The sequence below is a fragment of the Capra hircus genome, chromosome 1 (genome assembly GCF_001704415.2).
Source record: "Capra hircus breed San Clemente chromosome 1, ASM170441v1, whole genome shotgun sequence".
Lineage (NCBI taxonomy): Eukaryota > Metazoa > Chordata > Mammalia > Artiodactyla > Bovidae > Capra > Capra hircus.
Window position 1 is genome coordinate 2,404,751 of NC_030808.1, and position 22,779 is coordinate 2,427,529.

General features: G+C 48.8%; 1 protein-coding gene across 2 annotated transcripts in view; it reads left to right on the plus strand.

The window, feature by feature from the left end:
* The window catches only part of TIAM1 (T-cell lymphoma invasion and metastasis 1), a 462,470-nt gene continuing 460,128 nt past the window's right edge, over positions 20,438-22,779 (plus strand). For both annotated transcript variants that reach the window (XM_018048483.1, XM_018048423.1), the window contains exon 1: positions 20,438-20,563. The gene's annotated coding sequence lies outside the window, so the exon portion shown is untranslated. The remainder of the gene's footprint in view (positions 20,564-22,779) is intronic.

Sequence of the window (22,779 nt, forward strand, 5' to 3'; positions counted from 1 at the left end):
TCTTTGCACTTTTTCTGTTGGGATGTGCTGCTTGCTTTAGCAAAGGTGCAAGCTCCGGAGGGTGGTCAGTTATACTGAATTGTGCTGTTGAGATAATCCTGGATGTTACTGCTCCGCTCCAGGCACTCTAGTTTGTATCTAGGAATTCAGGCAGAGGCGCAGAGCACACAGAAGAAAGCAGGAAGAGAACGCATTTTGATGATAATGGAAGCAGCCCTCTCCAAGACTAATAGCCTCTGTGTCTAAACGTATTACATTGATAGTTTGAAGTGAAATGTTGTTTCTTCCCTCGTGGCTCAGACGGTAAAGAATCTGCCTGCAATGCAGGAGATCCCTGAGTTGGGAAGATCCCCTGCAGAACAGAACAGCTACCCACTCCAGTATTCTTTGCCTGAAGAATTCCACGGACAGAGGAGCCTGGCAGGCTACAGTCCATGGGGTTGAAAAGAGTCGGATGAGACTGAGTGACTTTCACTTTTCACAGTTAAAGGAAAGGGTGCGCGCAGAACCCCTCAGCGCATCAATGGAAGAGTCAGACTGAAGCTGGGTTACAGCACCTATTACTAACAACTTGGGAGAACCTACTCACCATAACAAGGCAAACTTCCCTGCAGGTGTCCAAGCCTATTTCCATCTCGCTTCCTTACCTTTCATTGTCAATATGTTTGTTTTTGTTTCCAGGTAATATACATTTAAATCAAGCCAGTATAAGGAAAGAAAAGGAGATATATTGTTTCCTTATAACTTCAGTTCAATTCAGTTAAGTTCAGTCCAGTCGCTCAGTCACTCTTTGCGACCCCATGAATCGCAGCACGCCAGGCCTCCCTGTCCATTCACCAACTCCCGGAGTTCACTCAGACTCATGGCCATCGAGTCAGTGATGCCATCCAGCCATCTCATCCTCTGTTGTCCCCTTCTCCTCCTGCCCCCAATCCCTCCCAGCATCAGAGTCTTTTCCAATGAGTCAACTCTTCGCATGAGGTGGCCAAAATACTGAAGTTTCAGCTTTAGCATCATTCCTTCCAAAGAAATCCCAGGGCTGATCTCCTTCAGAATGGACTGGTTGGATCTCCTTGCAGTCCAAGGGACTCTCAAGAGTCTTCTCCAACACCACAGTTCAAAAGCATCAATTCTTCGGCGCTCAGACTTCTTCACAGGTCAACTCGCACATCCATACATGACCACTGGAAAAACCATAGCCTTGAACTGAGCAATATAAATAAAGGGTGGGATGGGACTGGATTCAGGAGTCCAGTTGATGTCATCTAGACTCCTTAACCCCCTCCTTTTCTGTGAACCCTTCTTTTCCTCTGGGACATGTTCTTTCTCCAGAGCTCTCCACATGGAGGCCAAGATTGCCCCTAACAGCTCTCAGTTTACACTCTTAATGGCTTATGATCCAGGGGAAAATGTCATTCCCCCAGGTGTTCCCTTAGCAGAACCAGAGGGGAGATTCTGATTGGTCCAGGCAGATTAGGAGTCATGGCTGAGAAGCCCACCTCTGAGCCAATCACAGTGATGCAGAGAATGCAATGGGCTGGGATTGGCCACTCAGAGTCACTGTGCCCACCCACCTGCTGCAGGAGGTGTGTAAGAATGAACTCTCCTGCAGTCAGATGGGATGGGTTCTCTTTAAGAAAGAGTTCCTAGTACTCGAAGGAGAGGGAATGTGCGTCCAAAACGGCAGCTCGGATGGCTCTCCCTTCTCAGTCGGTCCCGTGACTCCACCCTTCTCCTGCACTTTGCCTACATCTGCGTGATGGACTTTTTGTAGCTGTGGTGAGTCCTTTTCTCCACTTTAGCAAGCCCAGCCAGGCCCGTCAAGGCTGAACCCATAATGACCACTCAGAAAGTGCTTTATGGATTTTTCGGGGAGCCGATGCAACACTGAAGAAGCTTACAAGGGCGGCAGATCTTTTGTTGAAATGAAAATAGGTATCCGAGCTATCTGTCTTCATCATGCCTACATGGGACTCTGCTGGTTAAGGCTTTTTAGTTGAAAAGATCACATAGGCGAGTTAGTACAAGTGACAAGGGGGTGGACTCTAAAGAGTGGAGACTATCTCCTAGAACCCAAGAACAGCTGGATCCAGGGAACTCGGGAAGACAGCGGGCACTGGGATGAGACCAGTCCCACAGGCGCTCTGTCCCGTCTGTCCATAGGCGCCTCATCTCAGCGGCTGTGGGGGTCTGATCGCTCATTGCTGTGCTCCATGGGAAAGATAGCTGTCCAGCCTGGCATCCGCACTTTTTAATTCCTGCTCCCACCATTAAGCCATGTTCCCTGGGCTCCTTTGCTCGGGTTTCTAGAAAGAAAAAAAAGACACATTTGGTCACTGAGCAGCCAACGTGTTGCTGTCCTTGGGCATCCCCCACCAGTCTGGTCCTCTGCTGACTAGGGCCATGTAGCACTCACCTGGTTGTCAAAGCCAACGGTGGGAGCGGGTCTCAGAGGAGGGGGTGTGGGCTGAGCAGTTGCCCCCAAATTTGCCTCTTCTGAAGACTTGGAGCAGCTGTTTCACCGGCTAATCCAGTTACAGCTGAGACGTTAAATGACTCATGCAAAGCCGTCCAGCCAGGGAGAGGTGACCCAGGTGTCTGACTGCTGCTTGGCCGCTTCTAGTGAAGAGGGGTGCCCAACGCCCTTAGCATGGACCAGCTCCCTGAGGCCGCGAGGCTAAGGGACAGGTTCCAGGAAGGAGGCTGGACTCCAGTGGACCCCGTGATGAGCACTGGATGTAGACCCTGGAGTGGAGAGGAGCGAAGACCCTGAGATTGACTGGAAGGGCCTTGGTGGCCTTCAGGGAAGCAGGTTCGGGGGGTGCTGGGAACATGATAGTTAAGAGGAGGTGAGAAAGGATGGTAGGGAAAGGAATCAGAGGGAGACGCGGGTTATGAGAAAGTACAAACGCTGAAGCCTTGGTCCCTGTTCTGGCATTATGGACTGTGCTCTCTGCTCTGCTGTGTGATAGTGGCCTGTCCAATCATTAAGTCAAAAATGAGTGGGGGGAAGTCCTCAAGGTGGTACTTAGGTAAGCATTAAGTCTGACATACTTCAGAGAAACCAGGAAGTGTATAGTCAGTAGGATTTGGGTTGAAAAGGTGCCTGAGATAGAACAAAGTTCATTATTAACACAAGATTGTTAACCCAGGCAAAGCCTTTTTCTAAGTTGTAGGGAATTATCTTATTTTTTGTGATACTAAATGAATTTTGCTCTCCAAAATTCTTCATCATTTAGGAATATTCTTAGCTGCTCATGATAGACAATCTAAATGAATAACAAGAAAAATAATAAAATATACATTTAATAAACTAGATAATATACCTCTGTCTCAGCAAAAAAGGCTGGACAAAGGCATTTACATGTACAGAAATGGCTCGGATGATCATCCATGACATCCAATATTCAGACTCTTATTTTTTATTTCACCCTGGTTGGTTTTTCATTTGTGTAACAGTCACCTACCTCATGCTCACAATATGGCTGCCACAGCTCCGAGAGAAAGGAGAAGAGAGGTGCCAGCAGGCTGTCTTCCTGCACTTGTCTCTTTTTATCAGGCAACAAATTATCTTTTTCAAAAGCATGCCAGCAGTTTTCCTCAAGTGTCAGTAAAGAGACTAGGAAACTTGGCTGGTATATTTGCAAGACAAGTTGGAAGTCCATCAAAATGGACTGGTATCCTTGCCATGTTTAGCTCAATCATGATCTAACCCCAGGGATGTGCCAGGGTTGGCTGCATTCCACATGAGCAAAATCCGTGTTCCGATGTCCAGCAGGAAAGAGTAAAGGCCACCAAGAACATCTGTCCTCTCTGCTAGGGATGCTGTTTTCCTAGTAGGTCTCCTCACAGTGAAGGCAAATAATGCTGAAAGTTTTGCACCAGTGGTAGCTCACGTTTTGAGTTAAGGTGACTAAGATTGGGAATAAGTCACATCTCAACACAAATCACCAGGGAACACGTCAGAACGCCAACTTGCCACTTACCTTGAGTAGCTTGACTTTGCAGATAAGAGTGCTCTCTAGTAAAAGAGTGATTTTTAAATGTCATGTCTTACTCTTGGTTCATACGAAGGGTTTTGATCCACAACAAATATGTAATTACTCTGTAACATGTCATGAGTGTCACTGATATTGGTTTTTTAAGAACGGAAGTGTTACTCATAGCCACTAATACCATTTGCTGGAGGATTGCTCTGGACAAAGTGTGCCTCACTGGGCTTGATTTCTTTCCTCCTCATTTTCAAATTCATATTTACTACTTAGCAAGAATGTGTAACTGAGAAATTTGTTCACTTCAGGTTTCATAAAAGGTTAGCTGATTCATCGACATTAAAAACAAAGGAGGGTTAACGTAGGAGTCATGTTCAAATAATTGAATATGTTTCAAAATCTAGGAGTAGCCCAGGCACATGCTCCCAGGGGCTGGAGGCCTGGTGAGAATCTTGGCACATCGAGGGGCTTGTAACATGTCCAGTGACTGTGGCCTTGGAGGGATTTAGGCTGAATCTGGACAGATCTTCTGCTTAAAAAAAAAAAAAAAATGCAGAAACGTGAATTTTGAAGAATTCTCTCAATTTTTAAAATATTGGCAACAAAGTCTCAAAATTTGGGCAACCCACTCCGGTGTTCTTGCCCGGGAAATCCCATGGACAGAGGAGCTTGGTGGGCTATGTGGCCCAGGGGTCTACAAAGAGTCGGACCCAACTTAGCAAAAGACAAGAACAAGAAGAACAACGTCCAGATGTCAGTGTGAAAATGTGGTTCTAGGTGACTCTCTCTGGAGTCCCTGAGATAAACACACGCAAAACTAGAAGAATACGACTTCAGACCTAAGCTGCCCAAGGTTTCTGCCGGGGACACACTCACAGCCAAAATCCGGTAATGGCAAAGAACAACAGACAAACAAAAAGTTTAACCCTCCTGAAACTTCAGCATGGAACCACCAGGCGGAGACTCAGATCAGTGTGTTTGACATGATTAAGCGAAAACACCACCACCAAAACAGGGACTGAGGGCGTCCCTGGTGACTCAGTGGTAAAGAATCCGCAGGAGACGTGGTTCCATCCCTGGGTCAGGAAGATCCCCTGGAGAAGGGTATGGCTACCCACTCACGGGCCTGATTCGGTGAGAGGGCTGCTCCTTTCCCACATCAAGAGGACCCCTCCTTTGAGAGGTGAGATCATGGAAGCTCAGGGCAGAAAGGACAGGACTCGGGGTGCTCTCCTTCACTGAGATGCTAGTGGCTTCCCCAGGTGAGCAGAAGCTCAGGTAGACCCGGGGTTCCCCTTCAGGACGGGAGAATTTTCTCCGCCAGTTGCTGGGAAGTTGTTCACTGACAGCTCACAGCTACGAGCCTTCTTCAGAAGCTGATTTCACTCCAGAAAGTGGCCTCCACAAGATCCATCCAATTCTCCGGGCAGCTGCCATCCAGTGAGCCTTCCCCACCCCGATTCCCCGCACCCTGCTTCGTCCTGAAGGGCCAGCCCGGCTCTGAGCCCCCCGGGGTGGGCTGGGCCCCTCCTTGAGACTCCACAGCAGCAAGATCGCACCCCCACGCCGTCCAGGCCGTCTCCTCCCCAGAGGCTCCTGATCCCCCAGGGCTCTCCCTGCAGGCTAATCTTACTGCAGCTCCTGCCTCCCCTGGAAGATGCCCCGTGACCCTTAGCTCCTCTCTGTCCCCTTTCTGTGTCCCAATAAAGTGTATTTTGCCTTTTTTTTTTCATTTTTGGCCACGGCATGTGGCATGTGGGATCTTAGTTCCCCAGCTAAGGATGGACCCAGTGCCCCCTGCGGTGGAAGCGTGGAGTCCTAACCCCTGGACTGCCAAGCAAGTCGTGTAGTTGGTATATTGTTTAGAAGCTTTTTTCTCTTTTTAAAATATTTTAGTTACTGATTCCAAATCGGGAAAGAAGTGCGTCAAGGCTATATACTGTCACCCTACTTATTTAACTTCTATGCAGAGTACATCATTCGAAATGTTGGACTGGAAGACGCACAAGCTGGAATCAAGATTGCAGGGAGAAATATCAATAACCTCAGATATGCAGATGACACCACCCTTATGGCAGAAAGTGAAGAAGAACTAAAGAGCCTCTTGATGAAAGTGAAAGAGGAGAGTGAAAAAGTTAGCTTAAAACTCAACATTCAGAAAACTAAGATCATGGCATCTGGTCCCATTACTTCATGGCAAATAGATGGAGAAACAGTGGAAACAGTGGTAGACTTCATTGTGGGGGGCTCCAAAATCACTGCAGATGGTGACTGCAGCCAGAAAATGACACTTGCTCTTTGGAAAAAAAATTATGGCCAACCTAGGCAGCTTATTAAAAGGCAGAGCCGTTACTTTGCCAACAAAGGTCCGTCTAGTCAAAGCTGTAGTTTTTCCAGTAGTCATGTATGGATGTGAGAGTTGGACTATAAAGAAAGCTGAGTGCCAAAGAATTGATGCTTGGAGTTGGGGAACTATGGGGTTGGAGAGACTCTTGAGAGTCCCTTTATCTGCAAGGAGATCAAACCAGTCAATGGTAAAGGAAATCAGTCCTGAATATTCATTGGAAGGACTGATGCTGAACCTGAAGCTCCAATATTTTGCCCACCTGATGGTGAAGAACTGACTCATTTGAAAACATCCTGATGCTGGAAAAGATTGAAGGCAGGAGGAGAAGGGGACGACAGAGGATGAGATGCTTGGATGGCATCACTGACTGAATGGATGTAAGTTTGAGTGAACTCCGGAAGTTGGTGATGGACAGGGAGGCCTGGCGTGCTGCAGTCCATGGGGTCGCAAAGAGTTGGACACGACTGAGCGATTGAACTGAACTGTTGTTCCATGTCCAGTTCTAACTGTTGCTTCTTGACCTGCATACAGATTTCTCAGGAGGCAGGTCAGGTGGTCTGGTATTCCTAACTCTTGAAGAATTTTCCACAGTTTGTTGTGATTCACACAGTCAAAGGTTTTGGCGTAGTCAAAAAGCAGAATAGATGTTTTTCTGGAACTCTCTTGCCTTTGATCTTGGCAATTTGATCTCTGGTTCCTCTGCCTTTTTTAATGTTGGCAAGTTGATCTCTGGTTCCTCTGTCTTTTCTAAATCCAGCTTAAACATCTGGAAGTTCACGGTTCATGTACTGTTGAAGCCTGGCTTGGAGACTTTTGAGCATTACTTTGCTAGCATGTGAGATGAGTGCAATTGTGTGGTAGTTTGAACATTCTTTAGCATTGCCTTTCTTTGGGGTTGGAACGAAAACTGACCTTTTCTAGTCCTGTGGCCACTGCTGAGTTTTCCAAATTTGCTGGCATATTGAGGGCAGCACTTTCACAGCATCATCTTATAGGGTTTGAAACAGCTCAACTGGAATTCATCACCTCCACTAGCTTTGTTCGTGTAATGCTTGCTAAGGCCCACTTGACTTCACATTCCAGGATGTCTGGCTTTAAGTGAGTCATCATACCTAGAGTTGTTGGAAAAGGATGTTTGCTATGACCAGTGTGTTCTCTTGGCAAAACTCTATTAGCCTTCGACCTGCTTCATTTTGTACTCCAAGGCCAAATTTGCCTGTTACTCAAGGTAGCTCTTGACTTCCTACTTTTGCATTCCAGTCCCCTATAATGAAAAGGATATCTTTTTTGGGTGTTAGTTCTAGAAGGTCTTGCAGGTTTTGATAGAACTGTTTAACTTCAGCTTCTTCAGCATTATTGGTCAGGGCATAGACTAGGATTACTGTGATATTGAATGGTTTGCCTTGGAAATGAACAGAGATCATTCTGTTGTTTTTGAGATTGCATCCAAGTACCATCCAGGTCGGCATACTGTTTTATGCTCATATATTTTGCTGTTTTGTGTACATTTTATCTTTGGGATAAAAGCTAGTGTTTATTACGTGAAACAATTATTCCTGTTTTTTTTTTTTTTTTTTTTTTTTTTAACCAGGAGAGGTTATTTTGTTTTTTATTAGATGGCTATGAGAAATTACTTACAGAAGTGGGGTGGGAAGGAGGCCCACGAGGGAGGGGAATATATGTATGTTTATAGCGGATTCATGTTGTTGTACAGCAGAAACCAGCACAACATTGTAAAGCAGTTATCCTCCAATTAAAAATAAAATAATTCACAGTGAAGAAACAACTTAATGATAATGTCCAAGCTCTGTATTTCCAGTTGGAAATTATCTTAGAGTGGTGACTAGGGGAAAAATAGTTGCGAATCTTTTATATTTCCATCACCTGTCCAAAGAAATAATATAGATGTAATAAGGAAATATATGAGGAAAGACATTTGGGAAAGTCATTTGCAATGACAGGTATTCTGAGAGCCTGGAATGTTGCTTCCTACATACCACAAGTTTTGAGATGATCAAAGCAACAGTTGTTTCAGAAAGAAAAAAAGAATAATGTAAATGCTGAAACGAATGAATAGTGTAGCTATGGAAAGGAACCTCTAGACAGAGCTGAGTCGCAGCCAAGGAATAATTTGGAATAGTCAGAACTCTGTGAGAAAAGGGGACTTTTTCCAAGCCAAGACATGTCTGCCTCCTGCCTGGGGCTTCCTCACCCTCCCTGGGGCTCCTACACGGTTTTGATTCTAAAGCTGTATAATCATGATTGTCCTTTACTCTTAGGCTTTTAAAAGAAACACCTTTGGACGTCTCCAAGACACGTTTTCCCCTTTCTTTTCAAAAGAAAGGAAAGGCTTCAGAGGGGAAGAAGACACCTTTTCAGTGACCCTTGGAACCAACCAAAGAATTCAATTCAATCCAACAAAGGGTGGCTCAGCTAAGAAGACTCAGCCAAACACGATGAGCAAAGGGTATCGGATGATGATTTTTAATCCCCAGCTGTTGTGTTTATTCTTCACCTTTTAGAAGAGGTGGTGTGAAGCTGGTAATTGCTATGGACTGAATTGTGCAAACCGCTTCCCCACCACCTGCCCGTGTTGAAGTTCTCACACTGTGGACCTCATTGTGACTCTGGAGACGGGGCCTTTAAAGAGGTGGTTCTGTCTTAGGGCAGAATCTCTGCTTTCAACCACTAGACTCCGGCTTTAACTGCTGCCTCTCTAGGCAGTGTGTGCGTGTAGGGGGGCGGGGGGCCGGGGTGGGGGCATCACCGTCATGTGGATGGAGACATCTTATTCCGAGGGAGGAGGTTAATTTCTGGGGCCCCACTGCACCAGCCCCTGAAAGGGGCTCCTTAGTGTGGGCCCTAATCCCATAGGAGGGCGTCCTTACAAGAAGAGGAGGTTAGGTCAGAGCGCAAGGCACCAGGAACGCTCACACACCCAGGAAAGACCACGTGAGCACACGGTGAGAAGGCAGTCCCCTGCAAGCCAAAAGAGGTCTCAGAGGACAGGCCTGCCCACACCTTGATCTTAGACTTCCAGCCGCCAGAACAGCAGAGAGAATCTGTTTCCACTGGGTCAGCCAGCCGGTCTGCGGTACCCGGTTAGGACAGCCCCAGAAATGAATACACCACGAATACGGTGCGCACTTGGGAAGCCAGGCTCCAAAACCCTATCGGAGACACCACTGTTGTGACTTCGCAGCAGCCCCCGAAGGGGTTCTTGGGTTCCAGCTTGGAAGCCAGCTGCTGGCTCCTGCCGCAGGCTCGTTGTTGTTTAGTCCCTAAGTCGTGTCTGACTCTTTGTGACCTCATGGACTGTAGCCTACCAGGCTCCTTTCTCCTTGGGATTTCCCAAGCCGGAATACTAGAGTGGGTTGCCATTTCCTTCTACAGGGGACCTTCTGGATCCAGGGATCGAACCCGCATCTCCTGCATTGGCGGTCACATTCTTTACCACTGAATCGCCAGCACTGTCCTTCCAGCCTGGCGGGCAGTATTTAATTCTTGCTCGACCCCTTTGCCTCTTTCACTGTGCACCTTGGAAGCCCGGGGAAGCGCCTTCAACCCCAGATGTAACACAGCACAGAGGAGGCAGTTTTAAATGCTGGTTGAATCAGGTACTCAGTCACTCAGTTGTGTCTGACTCTTTGTGACCCCTATGGACTCTTTGCAACCCTATGGACCATAGCCCACCAGGCTCTTCTGTCCATGGGATTCTCCAGGTGGGAATACTGGAGTGGGTTGCCATTGCCCTCTCCGTGTTGTCCTTTAAGAAGAGGAAAATGGGCTTCCCTGGCAGTCCAGTGGTTAAGACTCCGCATTCCAAGTGCACGGGCCTCGGGTTCGATCCCTGATCAGGAAACTAAGATCCCACGTGCCACGTGGTGTGGCCAAAAAAAAAAAAAAAAAGAGGAAGAGATATCAGAGATCTCTCTCAGTGTGCACGCAGAGGAAAGGTTGTATGAAATCACAGTGAGAAGACAGATGTCAGCAAGAGTGTTCTCATCAGAAACCAACCCAGGCAGCACATTGATCTTGAACTTCTAGTCTCCAGAACTGGAAGAAAATGAATTTCTTTCATCTATTTTAAGTGAAAATAAACGTCAGTTACCCCATCTATACTATTCTGTTAATGGCAGCCCAGGATGACTAATACAGGGGAACTAAGCACAGATACATTAAGTAACTTGCCCAAGGTCACAGAGCTGTCAAGGAACAGAGGCAGGATTTGTCTTAGGGCAGAACCTCTGCTTTTAACCACTAGACTATGGCTTTAACTGCTGCCTCTCTAGGCAGTGTGTGTGCAGGGGGGCGGGGGGCGGGAGGGCATCACCGTCATGTGGATGGAGACATCTTATTCCGAGGGGAGAGGTTGATTTCTGGGACCCCACTGCACCAGTCTGCCATCCGTGAGGCCCTGGTGACTATTGTGCTGAGGCTGCATGGCCAAGCTCCAAGCATCTCCGCATACCTTTCAGTGAGACTTCTGCAGAATGGAGAAGAGACGCGTGGTCTGAGGCAGGCGGAGCTGCATACACAGGCTCCAGCGTGTTCTGTCTATGGCACGTTGCCCAGGTCCTGGAGGGGCAGGAAAGGCGCTGCCACTCCCCCACCCACACCCCCAGCACCCTCCCACCCCACCCCCACCCTCACCGGTGGCAGCAACCATTAGCATTGTTGGTAAGTGGGGAGAGACTCCCAATAAGCTTCGGTCTGGTAAATCATCCAGAGACCCACCACCATACAGTCGGGGTAGTTTGTTTCAAGAAGTGCCTTTCTTCTTTCCCATGTCTTGGGTTGGCCAAAAATTCATTCAGGTTTTTCCCTAACATCTTATCCAGTAGACGAATTAAAGATCAGGCTGGGGGGACTTGTCTTGGAGGTCCAGTGGTTAAGAGTCTGGTCTTCCACTGCAAGGGGTGTGGGTTCAGTCCCTGGTTGGGGAACTAAGATCCCACATGATGCATGGCCAAAAAAAAAAAAAAAAAAAATCAGGCTGGGGCAAGTGGAGGTGAAAAAAAATCAAGTTGGCTTTTATTTGGAGACCTGAGGGTGCATCGCTGGTAACAGTTTTATTTACTGATTTGAAGTATAGCTGATTTGTGATGTTGTGGTAATTTCTGCTGTACTGCAAAGTGATTTGGTTATACATGTATACAAACACATTCTTTAAAAATTTTTTTCACTATAGTTTATCATAGGATATTGAATATAGTTCTCTAAGCTCTACAGAAAGACCTTGTTGCTTATCCATTCTATATGTAAAAGCTTACACCTGCTAACCCCAACCTCCGCTCCATCCCTCTCCCAACGCCCTCCCCCTTGGCAACCAGTAAGACGTTCTCTAGGTCCACGATTCTGCTCTGTCCTGCTCATTGTTCTTAATTCTCAGCTCTTGCCCCTCATTTGGAGGAGGTCTTTTTTTCCCCCTTCGGTTGTCCCCTTGCCTTGAAGTTTCTGAAACGCTCCACAGTCCCTTCCCACCTGCCAGTTTTGCAGAAGCGTTCTTGCTGCTCAGAGCCTGTCCACAGCCAAATGCAAGGGTTTCTCCGCAAACTGCCATTGCAGTGAAAACATGGAAAATAAAATGCAATCAAGCACATTACAAAGGGGAGGCTGTGATGAGGCCGGATTTGCCTGGCCCTGCCTCTCTGACCTTGAGTTTCCTTGTGTTGGTTGGGCTGGTTAGTTTGCATATTGAAACTTCCTTGGTTTTTTTTTTTTTTTTTCTGTAACTGATGGCTTGTCATGACTGGGAAAATGTCCTGGCTTCCTAAGTCCTCTTCCGAACCCCTTTTCACCCCCCTCCTGACATCTGTCCTCAGGGAAGAGAGGCTCGGTTACACAAATTCTTTTACTAAGAAGTTACTTTACATATTGTCATTCCTCCCAGGTGATGCATTTTCCCACAGGGCTGATGTTTCCTAGACACTGTGTGCACATGAATCGCCTGAAGCTTTCACTGGGCTGTATTTTCGGGTTCAGTGTGTCTGGGATGGGGGCCCCCCGAGACCCTGCATTTCTGATGTTGCTGCTGGTTGGTTGGCCACACTCTGAGTAGACCGGCTCTACAGGAACAACGAATGTTTGCAAGGGACTCTACTGGGATGGGCATTAGCCAGGGTTCTCCAAAGAAGCAAACCAACGGGGGTAGCTAGATACAGACGTACTCAGACGACCCCATGGACTGTAGCCCTCCAGGCTCCTCTGTCCACGGGATTCTCCAGGCAAGAAGACTGGAGTGGGTTGCCACGGCCTCTGCCTGGGTATCTTCCAGACCCAGGGATGGAACCTTCATGCCTTACGTCTCCAGCCCCAGCAGGCAGCTTCTTTACCACTAGCACCACCTGGGAAGCCCATAGATGCATGAAGAGTTTTATGGTAAGAAAGTGGCTCGTGTGATTATGGAGGCTGAGAAGCCCCCAGATTTGTAATTGGCAAGCTGGAGGCCCGGGAGGGCTGACTGTGGCAGCGTCCGTCTGAAGGCCAGCAGGCTCGGGCCCAAGGACAGCTGAGGTTTCAGTTTGAGTCTCAAGGCAGAAGACCGATGTCTCAACAGCCTCGCCAGGCAGGAGGAATTCCCTCTTCCTCTCAGAAGGGTCAGCCTTCTGGGTCTGCTCGGGCCTTCAGCTGCATGAGCGAGGCCCACCAGCATTAGCAGGGGCAGTCTACCTTCCTTAGTCTAGTGATCCAAGCGTGTGTCTCACCCAAAAACACCCTCCCAGACACACCTAGAGTGGTTTGGCTAACTGTCTGGGCACTCCCATAGTTCATAGGATGGGAGTGTGTGTCCTCCTCTGGGGTCTTCACAGTCCCTGGGCCGACCTGGCTCATCTTCTTGGAATTCTCTAATGAGAAGATCCAAGCGGATCTGCTTGTGATCTGAGTGTTCATTGCTGCACCGCCTCTCCAAGCTCTCAAGGGCATCTCTCTACGTAATATTAATACCTGGCCAGGTCCCATCCATTCTGACAGAAAAAGGACAAACGCTACTTTTACATTTATGCGCAGCCTCGTTATTTCATTATACTGAGTGTCTTCTGTGGGAAAGGTGAAAGCTGAGGTTCAAGGAGGACCCAGGGCAAGACGCCCTGGGGTGGCAGGGGTATGGAAGGGACAGGCTACTTAATATGTGGGGCCAAGAGCAAAAAAAAGAAAGTTTCAGTTTCATTGCTCAAAAATTTAGATTTTTCAAGACAGCAATAGCAGAGCAATAACTAAGTATGGGGGCCTTCTGAGTGCAGGACGCTGTGGGAGAGCACAGGTCATGTGCCCATGAAGCTGCTCCTGGGTGTTGGTGAAGGAAGCGGTATGGTGGAAGGAGGGGAGGGAGAGTCAGCTTAGCGGCCAGATGGAAATGCGGGGACTGACTCATGCTTCTCTTTTTCTTTTCCATTCTCTTCTTTCCCCACTCCTTCCCTCCTTTTCCACCGCCCCCCATTCCTTTTTTCTCGCCTTTTCCCCCTTTCTTTCCTTCCTACAAGGCAGGTTACAAAATCATACCACTTCCAGTGAGATAATGTGATCACTATCCACTATATGTGTCATTCCACAGATAATTATAAATTAAACCAGTTTGTGTCATTTTCATGTCATTTCATTTTTCCTTTTATTTTTTATTGACGTACCCACTCCAGTATCTTTGCCTGGAGAATCCCATGGACAGAGGAACCTAGCGGGCTACAGTCCATGGGGTGGCAAAGTGTCAGACACGACTGAAGCGACTTAGCACATGGTTGACATACAATATGATATTAGTTTCAAGTGTACAATGTAGTCATTTGGAATGTATACAAATGACATACAAATAAATCGCCCTGGTAAGTCTAGTAAACTTCTGTCCCCATACAAAATCATTACAATTTTATTGACCATATTCCCTGTGTGGTATATTACATCCCCATGACTTATTTATTTTGTAGATGGAAGTCTGTACCTCTTGATCCCCCTCATCTATCTTACCCAACCTCTCCTCTATGGGAGCCACCTGTCTGCTCTCTCCGAGTCTCTATTTTGTTTTATTTGCTTTTGTTTTTTAGACATATGAACAAAATCATACAGTAATTGTCTTTCTTTGTCTTATTTCACTTAGTATAATATCCTTTAGGTCCATCCTTGTTGTTGCAAATGCTGAGATTTCATTTTTTTCAGCTGAGTAGTATTCCATTGTATACAGATACCACATCTTCTTTAAACACTCATCTATTGATGGACATTTAGTTTGCCTCCATATCTTGGCTGTTGTGAATAATGCTACAGTGAATATGGGATTCCTATATCTTTAAAAATCAATGTTTTCATTTTCTTATGTCACTTTAAAAATTTTCTTGCACCGGTGGCTACAGTCAGAACCCTGTTTCCTAAGGCTGCTGCTGTGGTTGGGGTTGGATGGCAGTCCAACGTTAGGAGGTCCTTGTAAAACACTCAGTTTGGATTTTAAAGTGGTTTTCCAGCTGTTATTCAGAATACACCATAAAGCTCTAGAAGAGTGACTTTCAAAAGAAAATCATCCCGAGAATGGCTTACTTGGAGGCAGAGATTCTGCTTTGTCTGACCCTATTGTCAGCACCTCGGTATTCATTTGTGACCTGGCTGACTGGTTAGAGAAAAGCTCAGGAAGATAAAAAACAGATGTCCCTGCCAGTAAGATATGACTAACTAGAATTTTTTGATGCTAGTTTTCAACTCAGACTGTCTGCTAATCTTTGAGGCAATCTACTGGGTCAAGGGAGTCCTTGGTAAGAGATTGAGGGTGACTCAGAACAAACTCATCAACAGCTGCTTTGGAAAACCAGTCACCTCTTTCCCCTGGTTGCTCCTCAAGTAAATGATAAGTCAACCAGTAAGTTGTTTTGTGGATAATATTTCTTAAATTTTCTAAAAAATTATTATTTATTCAGTTTTTTACTGTGGTGTGTAGCACAAGGAATCTCAGTTCTCTGAACAGGGGTCGAATCCATGCCCCTGCTTTTGAAGCATGGAGTCTTAACCACTGGACCACCACAGAATTCCCAAGACATGTGTGTGTTTAATAAACTGCCTCACATTCTTTTAAAAGAGGCCACTCACAAACAGATGACAGAAAAGAAAGTAAGTGTCAAACTCATCATAGTAGGGAACACAGGAGGCTAATTCATTCATTCTGTAGATAGTTACCAAGCAATTACTTGGTGCCAAACACAGTTCTAGACACCAGAATTGCAGGAGGAAGCAAAACAGACCTCAGCTCTGCCCTCTGGGAACAGCTGTTTGAATGGAATGGGGAGGTAGAAACGGCTACGTAGGGCTGCCTAGAGAGGAAGGCACGGGCTCATCTCTATGGTTTAGACAGGGGGAGACAGTGGCGCTGGAGAAGACTTGTGAGAGTCCCTTGGACTGCAAGGAGATCCAACCAGTCCATCCTAAAGGAGATCAGTCCTGAATATTCATTGGAAGGACTGATGCTGAAGCTGAAGCTCCAATTCTTTTGGCCACCTGACGTGAAGAGCTGACTCATTGGAAAAGACCCTGATGCTGGGAAAGATTGAGGGCAGGAGGAGAAGGGGACGACAGAGGATGAGATGGCTGGATGGTATCACTGACTCCATGGACATGAGTTTGAGCAAACTCAGGGAGATAGTGAAGGACAGGGAAGCCTGGCATGCTGCAGTCCGTGGGGTCACAAAGAGTCGGACACATCTGAGTGACTGAACAACACAACATAGGGGGAGGATTACTTGCTGTGACTTAGCTGTGTCATACATATATAGCCTCGCTAAGCTATTAGTGAGGCTTTCAGTAAGTGATGGGGAAGAGAATGTTGACTTGTAGTGGAAATCAGGGCCATGAACTTGGAACATAATTTCTGTGGGTTCTTTTATCCTAAACCCTCAAGTCTGCCTTTGACCACTCCATTTTTTTTTTTCTTTATTGCCAGTGCTGTGTTCTTCTCAGATGTCAACAGTGCCTTCAGGAGATGGGACGCCAGATGGCATTTGTCTGTATTTTAATCAAAACGCCCTGTTCTCTTTGCCACGGTGTGAAGCATTTTGTGCTGAGCAGAAAGAAGAAATAATAGAGAAACCTGTAGTAACTTTGCAGGATTTCAAGGACAAGAAATGTACCCAAAGGCTAGGTCAGCCCAATTCCAACTTCTGTGGTACCACCATGATTATGGAAGCAAAACCTGTCACAGTTAGTCCCAAGCCGATTCTGCGAGGCAGAGTCCTAATGAGTTGATGTAGGTGGAGCTGATGGAGAGAATGATTTACAAAAAGACCCCAATGGTGGTTTCCTATGTAGCCATCTTCCCTTTATGGGCAGGGCTAAGCATTTCTCTTCTACTGGCTCATTCAGGGTTTTTAACCACTTAATGAAATGCTATCCCATTTTCAAAATGAGGCAAATGTGACTCAGAGTTTAGTTAACTCGGCTAAATCCAATAGCTAACTTTTATGAGTGCATAGTAGGTGCTGTGCGTGACCTCTTTTTAATCCTTGTGGATTAGATGGTATTACTCCCGTTTCACAGAGTGAAAAAGTCAGGCTTGCGAAAGACTAAACAACTTGCACAAGGCTCCAGAGGTGGAAAGCAGTGGAACCTGGATTCAAACCAGGCAGTCTAACTCCAGGGTTCTGCCTCTCCACTGCTTTTGGGATTTCTTAGGAGCAGAAAGAGCTATGCCCAGGACAATCTTATGGCCTCTCTGAGGACTCTGAGGCTCATCTTACAACCATGTTACCTCCTTAACAGGAGGGCCATGATGGCAGTAGACCTCAGTGAGGCGGAGAAGAAATAATTTTGCAGGGGGAGGGGGTTGCAAGAAACAGAAACTCACTATATTATTTAAATATAATTTCAGCTGCTGTACCAGAGACCCAAGTGTCAGAGGCACGATAAAACAAAAATGTCTTTCTCTGACATACAACAGTCTTGGTTTTAGTATATAAGTGTGTGAATATATATGTGTGTGTGTGTACATATACACACAGCTGGGCTTCCCTGGTGGCTCAGATGGTAAAGAATCCACCTGCAGTGTGGGAGACTTGGGTTCAATCCCTGGGTCGGGAAGATCCCCTGCAGAAGAGAATGACATGACTACCCACTTGCTTGGAGAATTCCCTGGACAGAGGAGCCTGGCGGGCTACCCCGCCAGGACTCATGGGGTTGCCAAGAGTCAGATATGACTGATCGACTAATACTTTCATATATATATATATATATATACACACACAAACATATTTTTCTCATATATATATGTTCCCTTTCCATGATGGTGGCTTGTAATAGGTTAAGAAATTGCTCTTCCCCTGGGATGAAAAGCTTCACAAAGGAATGACTCTCCACTGAGAAACCTGGGTAAGTGCTTGACTGAGATGAGGTTGTTCTTTGAAAGGGTGTCTTTTGGAAAATCTTTTAAACTTCACTCACTGTTCCTGCAATACCCATTATGGGACCTGATCTCAGATCACTGAGATCTATGGGGCTGACCAAAAAGTTCATTTGAGTGTTTCCATAACAGCCTATAAAAACACTCAAACCAATTTTTTAGCTAACCTGATACTATCCTGATGGTGGATGGCATCACCGACTCGATGGACATGAGTTTGAGCAAGCTCCGGGAGTTGGTGATGGACAAGGAAGTCTGGCGTGCTGCAGTCCATGGGGTCACAAAGAGTCGGATACAACTGAGCGACTGAACTGAACTCAACGGATACTATCCTAATCCTTCTTCTCAAACAAACGTTTCAGAAACACTTTGGATCTTTAAAACTCTTGCCTCTTTTTTTGCTTCTCTATAATTCATTGATTAAATATTGTTGGGTACCCCAAATGTGGCAAGTATGGTGCTAAGCACTGGCGTAGAGCAGAGAGTAAGATAGCTAAGAATCTGTATACAATGGAGGGCTGTGCCCGAGAGCATAACTAACTGGCAATGTCAGCCTCTTTTAATACAGGGGTTGGTGGGAGCACTGGGGGTGGGAGATGTGAGTACATGACCTTAACTAGATAAAACAGGTTTGGAGGGTCTTTTAGACTGTATGCGGCAGCTGGAGTTTGCCAAAAGTCTGCTGCATGAAGGCACTGGCTGATAAGCTGGGATGTGTAGAATGGGTGGGAACCAGTCAGGTGAAGGGAAAGTGGGGGAGTGGGGTGGGTTCCGAGCAAAAGGAAGAGACCCAGAAGTAAGACAGCAAAATGAGATTTACCTGTTTAGAAGGATGATTCTGCAAAGTGGGAGAATAGATTTCAGGAGGCAAGGCGTGGGGTAGGAAGAGATGGGAGGCCTTTGATGTAGTCAGAGATAGGATCCAGATGTCACCGATTTAGGAGTAGGCTAGAATAGACAGGAGTTCCCCAGGTAGCTGGGGGGCTGTGGGGGTGGCGGGGTGGGAATCCGCCTGCCCATACAGGAGACGTGGGTTCCACCCTTGTGTCAGGAAGATCCCCTGGAGGAGGAAAGGGCAACCCATTCCAGCATTCTTGCCTGAAGAATCCCATAGACAGAGGAGCCTGGAAGGCTACAGTCCATGGGGTTGCAAAGTTGGACAGGACTGAGTGGCTGAGCACACAGAACAGATGGAAGAAGGAGGGAGAAGAAACGGATAACTTTGAGTTTTCCAGTTCGGTTTTGCCTTCTAAAGTGAAGTTAAAGTTGTTCAGTCGAGTCGGACTCTTTGTGACCCCATGGACTGTAGCCGACCAGGCTCCTCCATCCATGGAATTTTCCAGGCAAGGATACTGGAGTGGGTTGCCATTTCCTTCTCCAGGGGCTCTTCCCGACCCAGGGATGGAACCCAGGTCTCCTGCATTGCAGGCAGACACTTTAACCTTCTGAGCCACCAGGGAAGCCTTCTAGGACACAGGCAATTCTTTTTTTGCGGTTTCCTTCTATTTTCAACTAGATAACCCCCGGAACACAGGCCTCCCTACTCCCTCAGGGCAAATGGGTCCTCTGAACCAGGTAGTAAGGAATATTCAGCTCTGGTCTTTGTTCTTAACGGCGGTGTCCAAAGCTCTTAAGATAAGGAGGAAGCACAGGCGGGAGTGGGGAAGACATTTCCTTTGACTGCCGGCGTCCGGGTGTTGTCTTTCCTCACAACCTTGCGAAAGGTAAGGGGCAAATGTCGTTTCCGGATTTTACAGAAGAGACCAGGAGTGTGTGAACTTAGCTTTAGAGTCGCGTACTTCACAATAGGTGATTGTGAGCCCGTGATTTCAAGTGTACTTGCTGGCCAAGGTGAGTCAACCCGGTCAGAGTCCTGCACTCCCCAGGATTCGGTTAAGCCCACCGTGCCCTACCTGGAGCTTGGTTAGCGTCTAACACCTCCAGCATCCACAGGAAGGGATTACGTTAGGGTTTTTTTTCTTCCTCTCGTATAAAAGTTCCCGTCTCCTCCATGAGTCAGGCACACGCCTCCTAGGCCAGACCACGTGTCGCAGGTACAACTTTTCTTTCTTTTTTTCTGGGGGAGTGGGCTCTTCCCCTCCTCTGTTCCTCTTTCCTCTCCGCCTTAGGTGGCAGGAAAAGCCTTTACCTCGGACCAATCCCACCGATGGCGAGCCGCGCGCGCGCCCGCCAACCCGAGCGCCTTCTCTCCACGTCATTGGCCACCTCCACCTATGCACAATAACAGGCAGCATCGCGGACCTATGGAGGAAGGAGGCGGAGGCCTCTCGGCCCTCCCAGGGCTGCTTTGTTAGGGGCTTCCTCGCCGTTCCCTGGCCCCCTCCTTCGCGCCTCCGCTGGCCTTCCCCTTCCCTCCTCGGGTCGCTCCGCCGGAGCCTGGTGGGAAGGCAGCGACCGCGCGCGCGCGCGGGTGCGAGCATCTCGTCAAGCTGCGCGCGCGCGCGCGGAGGGGAGGCGATGCCGCCCGGGTACCCAGTGTGCGCCTGCTGGAGCGCTGGAGCCCAACTCCGAACGCCCCGCTCCTGTATCCGCCGCCTCTGATTGGCCGGCTGGAGGCGGAGCGATTGTCAGGCGGCCCAATCGGAGCCTGGTTTCCCACGGGCATCCCGTGGCCCCGCCCCCCGAAGCCGCCGGCCGAGGCACTGTAACGGCTCCCATTGGCGGACGGAGCAGGGGGGCCCGCTCCGAGCGCGGCTGGGTCTCGCAGCGCCGCCGCCGTCGGGCGCGCAGCTCTGCAGCGCGGCGAACGCCTCGGCGCGCCCGCAGCCCCCCGGAGCCCGGCGGCCCCGCATTGTCCCTGGCCCCGTGGCCGAGATCCGGGACGAGCGTCGGGGGGTGAGTACCGCGAGCCTGGGGAGGGAGAGCTGGCTGGCTGGCTGGCCGGAGCTAACCGGGAGGGAACGGCGATGAGGACGCCCGGAGCCCCTCTGCCCGTGACGGGCACGTCCTGACCCCAGTCTCCCCCCGGCACATTGGGGCTCCCGGCGGGTCCTAGCTCCCCCTCGGATCGGGCTTTGCTCGTATTGTTTTCACGTTTCCCACACTAGGAGAGGGAGGTGGGGACTGGAGAGGGAAGCAAGGGAGACATCTATCGCTCGAGGGAGCAGTCCGGAGGGAGACGGGCAGTGGCGCCCAGGTGCCTGGCGCCGAATGGAAGTGACAGTATCCAGGCGTTGGCATTCGGTCTTCCCGGCAGCGGGAGGTCAGCGCTGACCTGCGGCAACGACGGCACTTTGTATGTGTCGGCTGATTTTTTTTTTTTATCAACTTCGGGGAGGGCGTGCGTGTGCCTGCGTGTGTCTCGTGTGTGTGCTTGCGTCCCTGACTCGTGCACCCCGCCAGGCCTGGGTTTTCCGCGACGCTGACTGGGCGCTCACCTTGGCGATCGCTGCTACGCTCGGGACCCGACTCGCGGGGCGGAGAGCCTGGGGGATCTGCATACAGGGCCGGGGACCCCCGGCGGACCCGGGAGCAGACATTTACAGCGGCCTTCTGCGCGCGCGCAGACAATGACGGATCCGGGCGCGGGATCCTGGGGTCTGTGCATCGGGTGCCCGCTCGGGATCGCGGTCCCGTCACGCTCCCCTGCGGGCCCGGTCGTTCGGATGCTGCTGCGCCGCGCGGCTCATCGCCCAGCTGCGGGACCCGCGTGGGGCCCCGCTTTTGTTTACAGACCTCGCTATTGGGCCAGAGCTGCGCGCAGCGCTCCCCCGGCCTCGGCGGCTGCCGCGCGCCCCCTCCGAGCTAGGAGAAGTTGGTGCATGCTGTCCGGTGACGCCCCCTCCTCAGGCCTCCTGGGCGAGATGCTGCGGGGGAATAAACGCTCAGACGGCGCCTTCATGCCCTGTCCCCGCTGCGCACGGCGCTCCCAGGCCCCCTTACACCAGAGGCCCTCTCAGTTTGGCCTCCGTCGGGGCGCTGATGGAGCCAAGCTCACCTCCCTTCCAGTAGCATCCTCTGGCTTCATCCCCGAGCCGGCCCAGGTTGATTCTGAGTCTCCCTCTTCCTGCATGTTGGCAAGTCTTGAAGGACGCGCGAGCCCTTGGGGACGCTGGCCAATCGGTGCCCGTTTCAGTGGTACCCACGCGGCCCCGCGGAGCAGCTGTGGGGCATTCCTATGTCATAGCAGTCCGGATCGGGTTACCCACGCGTGCTGACTTGGCATCCACTTTGTTTGAGCTGGAGCAGAGATTGAGAGCCTGAGCACTGAGGTTAAAAAACAAAACAAAACAAAAAACCTGGCTTCCAGTGCCTGCTCAGCGTCACCCACGAGCAGGGTGATCTGTTCCAGACCGAGCGTCTTTAGTCTCCTTGCGTCTCAGTTTCCAGGTCTGTAGAATGGGGATAATGAGTGTCCACGTTTGTGGGGCGAGGATTAAAGGACAGTATAAATCAACTGGCAGTTACGGCCACAGAGGAGACACTGGAAACATTGTCCCTGTTAGAGGGAATCTACTGCAGAGGACGGCCCCGCATCTCTCATCCTTGCTTCAGTTTTCCCTCTCCCAACTCTTATTTTATTTTTAAAAGCATGTAGGATTGCCGTTTTGAGCTTCAAACAGGGCTTGTTCTACTTGACCTTAGATTTCACTCTACTTATCTAATCCCTTAGGGCTTTTTTTTTTTTTGCATTTCCATTAGGTTTTCTTTAAAAATTTTTTTCCATTAGCTTTTACTTGTTTCTTCTTCCTTCCTTCTTCCTTGAGGCTATGCTGAGACCCAGGCCTGTGTTTGGAGGAGGAAACCCTGTCCAAGTGGGAAGTGTCTGCTGCTAAACCAATGGCCGCTGTGCAAAGTTTATAATACCCGGATGGAGGGAGGTTTGAACAAAGAGATACCTGGAGGCAGGGAGGAACACTTCCTGGTAGAAGTGAAATTTGAGCTGAGTCTTGTAGCAGAAGTTTGGTAAACGGCTAGTTTCTGGAGCATGCTCTTTTGTACCCTGCTGTAAAGAATTCTGCCAGTCAGGTTGTCTTGGAGGGGTAAACACCGAAGTTGCTAGGTAATTATCTTTGCATGGAAGAGAAATATACCTACCTTAGGAGGAGGCT